General features: G+C 42.0%; 1 non-coding gene across 1 annotated transcript; it reads right to left on the bottom strand.

The window, feature by feature from the left end:
- Positions 1–5,504: 5,504 nt before the first annotated feature.
- On the bottom strand, positions 5,505–5,577 carry TRNAV-UAC (transfer RNA valine (anticodon UAC)). The gene has a single exon. It is a non-coding gene; the product is annotated as a tRNA-Val (tRNA).
- Positions 5,578–7,298: the final 1,721 nt, after the last annotated feature.

The following is a 7,298-nucleotide window of genomic DNA, read 5'->3' as shown; positions in this document are numbered from 1 at the left end:
GGAATCCTAACTACTAGGCCACCAGGGAACTCCCCAATAATTTGTTTTTAAGTAATGAAGAGACAGGGAACTTCCCTGGCAGTCCAGTGGTGAGGACTCCGTGCTTTCACTGTGGTGGACCCAGGTTCAATCCCTGGTCAGGGAATTAAAATCCCATAAGTCATATGGCATGGCCCGGAAAAAAAAAAGAAGAGAAAGGTAATTTTAAAATGCCGATAGGAAAGATCCAAAAGAGAGTAAAAAGTGAAAGGGAGAGGGGAAATGTGGATGGTCCCTGAGAAGAGAATGCTATCTAGAGCAGTTTCTCAAACTTTAATATCCTGGGGATATTGGAGTCACCTGTGGGATTAAACCTACATTTCTAACAAGCTCCCAGGTGATGCCAATGCTGCAAGTCATGGGCTCCACTTTGAATAGTAAGAATTTAGGGCAGTGGTTCTCAAACTTCAGTGTGCATCAGAATTACCTTGTGGGCTTGTTAAAACAGGTTCCTGGGACCTACTCCCAGAGTTTCTGCTTCAGTACTTCTGGAATGGGGCACAAGAATGTACATTTCTAATAAGTTTCCAGGTGCTGCTCATGCTGCCAGTCCAGGGATCACATCTGAGAACCATTGATTTAGTAGATAAATGGAGAAAATCACCTTAGAACAGAGATAGTTTCACCACTGAGGAGATAAGGAAAAGGCAGAGATTGACAGGGTTGCAGATAAGTTTGTAGATTTGTGGGGAGGTAGGATGCTGAGGAATATACTGCCCATTGGCCTATATCTTCTCAGCGAGGTAGGAGTGAAATCAGCTGGGAGCAAGGGAGAGACTGATGGGATAAGGAGCTATAAATATTAGGTGAAGGCTATTGCTTTGTAATTAGCTATTCTCATAACACTGCACAAAAGGTCAATTTGTTTTGTTACTTATTAAAGGAATGTTTTTCAATTAATTCATCCAGACAAGTTGACAAGGAAGTTATGCGGTGCAGTGGAAGAATTATTAAGATTCTCCTGTGGCAGGTAACTAGAAATGGAAATTGCCAAGCCCGAATCTTGTTGCTATGTGCTTTGATGAAGAAATTCAGGAATTCAATTTGTTTTATTTATTTACTTTAAAATTTTTATTTATTTATTTTTATTTTTGGCTGCGTTGGGTCTTCGTTGCTGCGTGTGGGCTTTCCCTAGTTTGAGTTATACTCAAAAAAATAGCCATTTTTTTGTGTGCTAGGCATTATTTTAAGCACTTTACACATATGAATTCAGTTGATTCTCACAATAGCTCCATAAGAAGGGTTCTATTATTCTCCCCATTTTGCAAATGAGGAAACTGGCACTTGAAGAAAATAATTTGCTTAAGGTCACACAAAAAATAAGTGGTAGAGTTTGATCCCACACAGTGTAACTCCAGGACTGTATACTCAAATATAGCCTCTTTGGGGCTCTGTAATGTGAATTCACTTCAGATTATGTGTCAAATAAGTGGATCAGATGAGGTAGCTGTCATTTGGTATTAAAGAACTTAGGATTTCAGAATCTAGGATATGGTTTCAGGAACAAGCTCTTTCTTTTAAAAAAAAAAATTAATTAATTAATTTTTGGCTTCTTTGGGTCTTCACTGCTGCGCACAGGCTTTTTCTAGCTGCCATGAGAGGGAGGCTACTCTTCATTGCCATGCACAGCCTTCTCTTTGTTGCGGTGGCTTCTCTTGATGCGGAGCACGGGCTCTAGGCATGTGGCTTCAGTAGTTGTGGCACTTGGGCTCAGTAGTTGTGGCTCAAGGGCTCTAGAGCACAGGTTCAGTAGTTGTGGTGCACGGGCTCAATTGCTCTGCAGCATGTGGGGTCTTCCTGGACCAGGGCTCGAACACGTGTCCCCTGCGTTGGCAGGCAGATTCTTAACCACTGCACCACCAGGGAAGTCCAGGAACAAGCCCTTTCTGTTTTCGCTCAGATCCCAAGAAGATGACCTTGGAGTGACCACTAGGGTGTGGTACCAATTAACCAGTTATTAGCTTTAAGCATATTATTTTACACAAAATCTTGATAGTCTACTATTGAGGTAGCCAAATAATTATCCTTATTTAACTGGACTGTTATATACTTAAGTAATATAGTTTATGTGGATTGAAAATTATAATAATGATTACTATTTGTTGAATGCCTATTTCATGCTAGATCCCTAATATACCATAGGCTTAACACAATTGTTCTGCAAAGGTAAATATTAATACATCATTTAACAGATAAAAATCTGAAGTTAAGAATTTGTTTGAGGTCGGGAATTCCCTAGTGGTCCAGTGGTTAGGACTCAGTGCTTTCACTGCCGGGGCCTGGTTCGATCCGTGGTTGGGGAGCTAAGATCCCGCAAAGTGCGTGACACAGCCAAAAAACAAAAAAAAAATTTTTTTTTTTTTTTGCTTGAGGTCAACAAAGTTTTCCTATATCCCAAATTTTAGACTGAAAATAATTATTTCAAGACAAAGTAGTGTACATTGAACTTTCAGGACTTTGGGGTCTGTCAATCTCCCTAACAGAGCTCTACCTTCAATTTTTTTTTTTTTTTTTTTTTTTTTGCGGTATGCGGGCCTCTCACTGCTGTGGCCTCTCCTGTTGCGGAGCACAGGCTCCGGACGTGCAGGCTCAGCGGCCATGGCTCACGGGCCCAGCCGCTCCGTGGCATGTGGGATCTTCCCAGACCGGGGCACAAACCCGTGTCCCCTGCATCGGCAGGCGGACTCTCAACCACTGCGCCACCAGGGAAGCCCTACCTTCAATTTTTAAGGTGTTATTTCCGTCTGGTTCTGAGTAATTAATGGTAATCCTATTCAGCACCTTCTCTACTGCAGCAAAGAGAGGAGGAAACAAATCAATCAACAAATATAATACAAAATAGTAAAATCCCCAAAGGACAAGTGACAATGTCATTGAGATTAGATCTGTAAGAAAAAATTCAGAAGATGAAGTGAGATGAGGATATGTCAGAATTGTTGGGTAATTTGATGGAGATGATGGTAGGGAGTGAGGGGGGGCAGGGAGAGTCTCTGTTTAAAAGAAAGACTTTTTCCTCCACCTCATCTGGCAATGGATTGATTTCCCTACATTCATTTCAGAAGCTTGAATCTCATGTAGACCTTTCATTGAGTGACTTTTTTAGACATGTTCCAGGGGATAGAGTACAATGAATTCTTCCTCCTCCACCGCCCTTTCAACAAACACACCTTCCTATCCAAGATTAAGTTCATCTGGTCATACCCTTGCCTTTGGGCAGGAGAGTCTCTCAGCCACTCTAGTTCTCTGAGGCGGCCAACTCTCAGCCCCACCCCATTCCCCAGTTTTATGACTGTCGAAATGGGAAAGGAAGGAAAAATAGCTGAGATCTTCTAGGCTTTTCAGTCCTTTGGAGACTTCACCTATTTTCTTTGGTTACACCCAGTCCCTCTTTCATCGGACAAATAATGAATATACATTGAACACGTACTGTATACAATGGCTTGGAAATTTTTGAATGATAGAGCCAAACTAGACCTGCTCCAACCTGCTCACCCCAGCTCCCTAGCCTGCATATCATGATACAGAATCCACTGAGACTTTATCTGAATATAACTATATCAGAATATCAGACATACCTGAACAGGTCACCAGAGTTTTGTATAGAGGCCAGCTGAACTCACCTATCATTCTTGGATTTTACCCGAAATACGGGCAGCTCATCACTTAGCTTCTGTATCTCCCACTCTTTTCCTCTCCCAGACTTCAGACCAATGCCACTTTATTCTCTTTCCTGACTCATCCTTCCATTGCTCTCTTCCCTAAAATATTTTTCCACTGTGCCTTCTGGATATTTACTTCCATTATAAACAAACTCCTCCACATTTTCTTCTCCTCTATAATCTTCCCTCCCTCCCTTCTTGTTTTATCTCAAAAATCCTGCTCCTGGGACTACTCTTTTCAAGTTAGGGGGCTTATGGTCTCCCATAATCCACACATTATAGGGGCTGGAGGGAACTTTGCATTTTTTTCATTCCCATTATTACTAAGCCAGTACTCCTCTCAGATGGGTAAAAATTCCTCCACCACTTTTCTTTCTCGTCTACCAGTTTATGGTTCTATTCTACATTTATAAGAGCTTGTAGCACCTGGCTCTTATCTACTGCTAAACCCCGCAGTGTGCCAGCACCCTGATAACTTCATTTTCCCTTGAAAGAACCATTAAACCTCATAACCTCACACTTCAATGACTTATGCAACTCAAGTGACATATAGTTTCGCTCCAGGTCAATCAGACTCATACATGACCATGCGAAAAACTGCTCCATATTAGAAATCTTTGGGGAATTCCCTGGCGGTCCAGTGGTTAGGACTCCGTGCTTCCAGGGACCCGGGTTCGACCCCTGGTCAGGGAACTAAGATCCCTCAAGCCGCGCAGCATAGCCAAAAATAAATATAGTAATAATAATAATAGAATAAAATTAAAAAATAAAATAGAAACCTTTGACTTCAGTGTACCTACCATTCTCTATTTCCACCTCTTCCAAGCCCTAATTTTTATTACTACTGTTCTTAGGTCATACAGAGTCCTATAGGTTCTTTTTTTCCCCAGCTTTATTGAGGTTTGACTGACAAATAAAAAAGAGACATATAGGTTTTCTTTTTTTATTGAAGTATAGTTAATTTACAATGTTGTGTAAATTTCTGGAGACATATAGGTTCTTGATCTTTCTTTTCTCAAGCTATCACTTCCTCACTTCCTTCACTCTTTAGTCTGACCTCCCTGGTTTACCACCTCAACTACTCGTTCAGGAACACTTTCACCTCCCTCACATCACTTCTTTCTTCTATCAACCTGGACATCAAACACCTTCTCGAGAACAAATCCTATGCCGGCTGGCTTCTCTGCCCCTATACCAAGAATGATGAGGAATGCTGCAAGGATAAGTGTTGCCTCAAATTCCTGGATCTGTACGCCCAGAGCATTACTCAAGAACCTCATTCCTTGCCCTTGATCAATTCTCTTCCTCTTCCATTCTTCTCTCCCACCTTCCTGAGGCTTCCCTCACTCCCTTCAAGCCCCCTTAAATCCAAAGCTACTCACTCTGCAGCTTGCTCTTTTTTTTTTTTCAACCTTTTTTTTTTGGCTGTGTTGGGTCTTCGTTGTTGCACGCGGGCTTTCTCTCCTTGCGGTGAGCGGGGGCTACTCTTCATTGTGGAGCATGGGCTTCACATTGCGGTGGCTTCTCTTGTTGTGGAGCACGGGCTCTAGGTGCATGGGCTTCAGTAGCTGTGGCACGTGGGCGCAGTAGTTGTGGCACACGGGCTTAGTGGCTCCACGGCATGTGGGATCTTCCCCGACCAGGGATTGAACCAGTGTCCCCTGCATTGGCAGGCAGATTCTTAACCACTGCGCCACCAGGGAAGTCCTGCAGCTTACTCTTTAACTAGTTTTTTTAAACTAGTTTTTAACTAGTTTTTTGTTTGTTTGTTTGTTTTGGCTGCGCCTGCGGCTTACAAGATCTTAGTTCCCCAACCAGGGATTGAATTTGGGCCCCCGGCAGTGTAAGTGCCAAGTCCTAACCACTGGACCACCAGGGAATTCCCTCTCAACTAGTTTTTAAATCACTTTCATTTTATGCATTTGTACAGGTCTTCTTTACTGGTCAGTTTTACTTTATTTTTCCCAAATCTTTTGCTTAATCCAGCTTTCCAATATAATACATTTCTTTTAATTTGCATCTGTGGATTGAAAGTGACTGAATCATAGAGAAGAGCTAAGAAAAGAGATGGAAGAAAAAGACCACATTGCTTCCCCTTTTGATTCACCAGTCCTCCGTTATTTGAGCTAATAATCCTTTTTCACTTAAGATAGTTTAAATTGGATTTCTGTCATGACTGAAAGTATCTTAGCTAATATAGCTATCTCTGTGTATGCCATGTTTATCTTTTTCTCCTGTGTTTCATAACAGTCATAGATCCAGTGTTCTTCCTCATTATTCATACATATATTTTTAATTGAAGTATAATTGATTACAATGTTGTGTTTCCCCTTACTCATATTTGAGTGAGGATAAGCCTAGATCAGCAAACTACAGCCCATGAGCCATATCTGGCCAGCCACCCTGTTTTGTTTTTTACAGCCCACAAGCTAAAAATGGTTTTTACTTTTTCTTTTTTGTTTTTTTTTGGGGTCTTCGTTTCTGCATGCGGGCTTTCTCTACTTGCGGCAAGTGGGGGCTACTCTTCGTTGCGGTGTGCGGGCTTCTCATTGTGGTGGCTTCTCTTGTCCTGGAGCACGGGCTCTAGGTGTGTGGGCTTCAGTAGTTGAAGCACGCGGGCTCAGTAGTTGTGGCTCACGGGCTCTAGAATGCAGGCTCAGTAGTTGTGGCACACAGGCTTAGTTGCTCCGCGGCATGTGAGATCTTCCCGGACCAGGGCTCGAACCTGTGTCCCTTGTATTGGCAGGAGGATTCTTAACCACTGCGCCACCAGGGAAGTCCCTGGTTTTTACGTTTTTAAAAAATGATTACAGTTTAAAATAGTTATATAAGTACCTGCATAATAGCCTTGATTGTGTCTCTTGGCCCACAAAGCCTAAAATGTTTACTTATCTGGCCCTATAAGAAAAACCTTGCCAACCTCTGATTTAGAAAGACTTCATAACTGACTAAAAATATTATGCATTTATTTTCTTTGGGTCTCTCTATTTACCTGGCTGCTCTTGCAGTCCTTCATTATGTGGGTTTAAATAATAAGTTCAGAGTGTCAGCTTCTTGCACAGGGTTGAGAGGAAGTTAGAGTCATGGTCATCTCATCTAGAAGTTTGTCTTGGTAGATCTTTACCTATTGTTTGTTCAAATTGCTGTTCCTGGTAATAGTTTTTTGGTATCTGATTTTTTGGCCTGGCTTCTGCTTCAGGTACACATGTATGGCTGTCTCCCTGGCTGTGTTGTAAGTTGAGTTGCCTCATGGGGTCAGTTGCCCCTAAAAATAAGAAAACTTCTCCCAGCATTGAGATGAGCTACCTGCTTTAATGAGATGCACAGTCAGGGAAAGACCTCTCCACAGGTTCTTCTGTTTTCATGGCCTCCTTTTCTTTCCTAAACTATGTGCAACTGCCTTCAGGTGCTATTGATCTGTAGTGTCAAAAGAAATTCCAAGTATTCAATAGAAATGGCCCCATCCTTCCAAAAAACAGCTTTTTCTAGGAGATCTTATTTCTCTGATTAGTGGGGATCTGCTAGGATTTCCTCTACTCAGTTTTCATGATACAGCACTTGTCTCTTGGAAATGATACATATGGGTTTTAGTCTTACCTT

Source organism: Physeter macrocephalus, unplaced genomic scaffold (assembly GCF_002837175.3).
Source record: "Physeter macrocephalus isolate SW-GA unplaced genomic scaffold, ASM283717v5 random_1224, whole genome shotgun sequence".
Lineage (NCBI taxonomy): Eukaryota > Metazoa > Chordata > Mammalia > Artiodactyla > Physeteridae > Physeter > Physeter macrocephalus.
The sequence above is the reverse complement of the archived record's forward strand: the minus strand, read 5'-3'. Positions and strand labels throughout refer to the sequence as shown.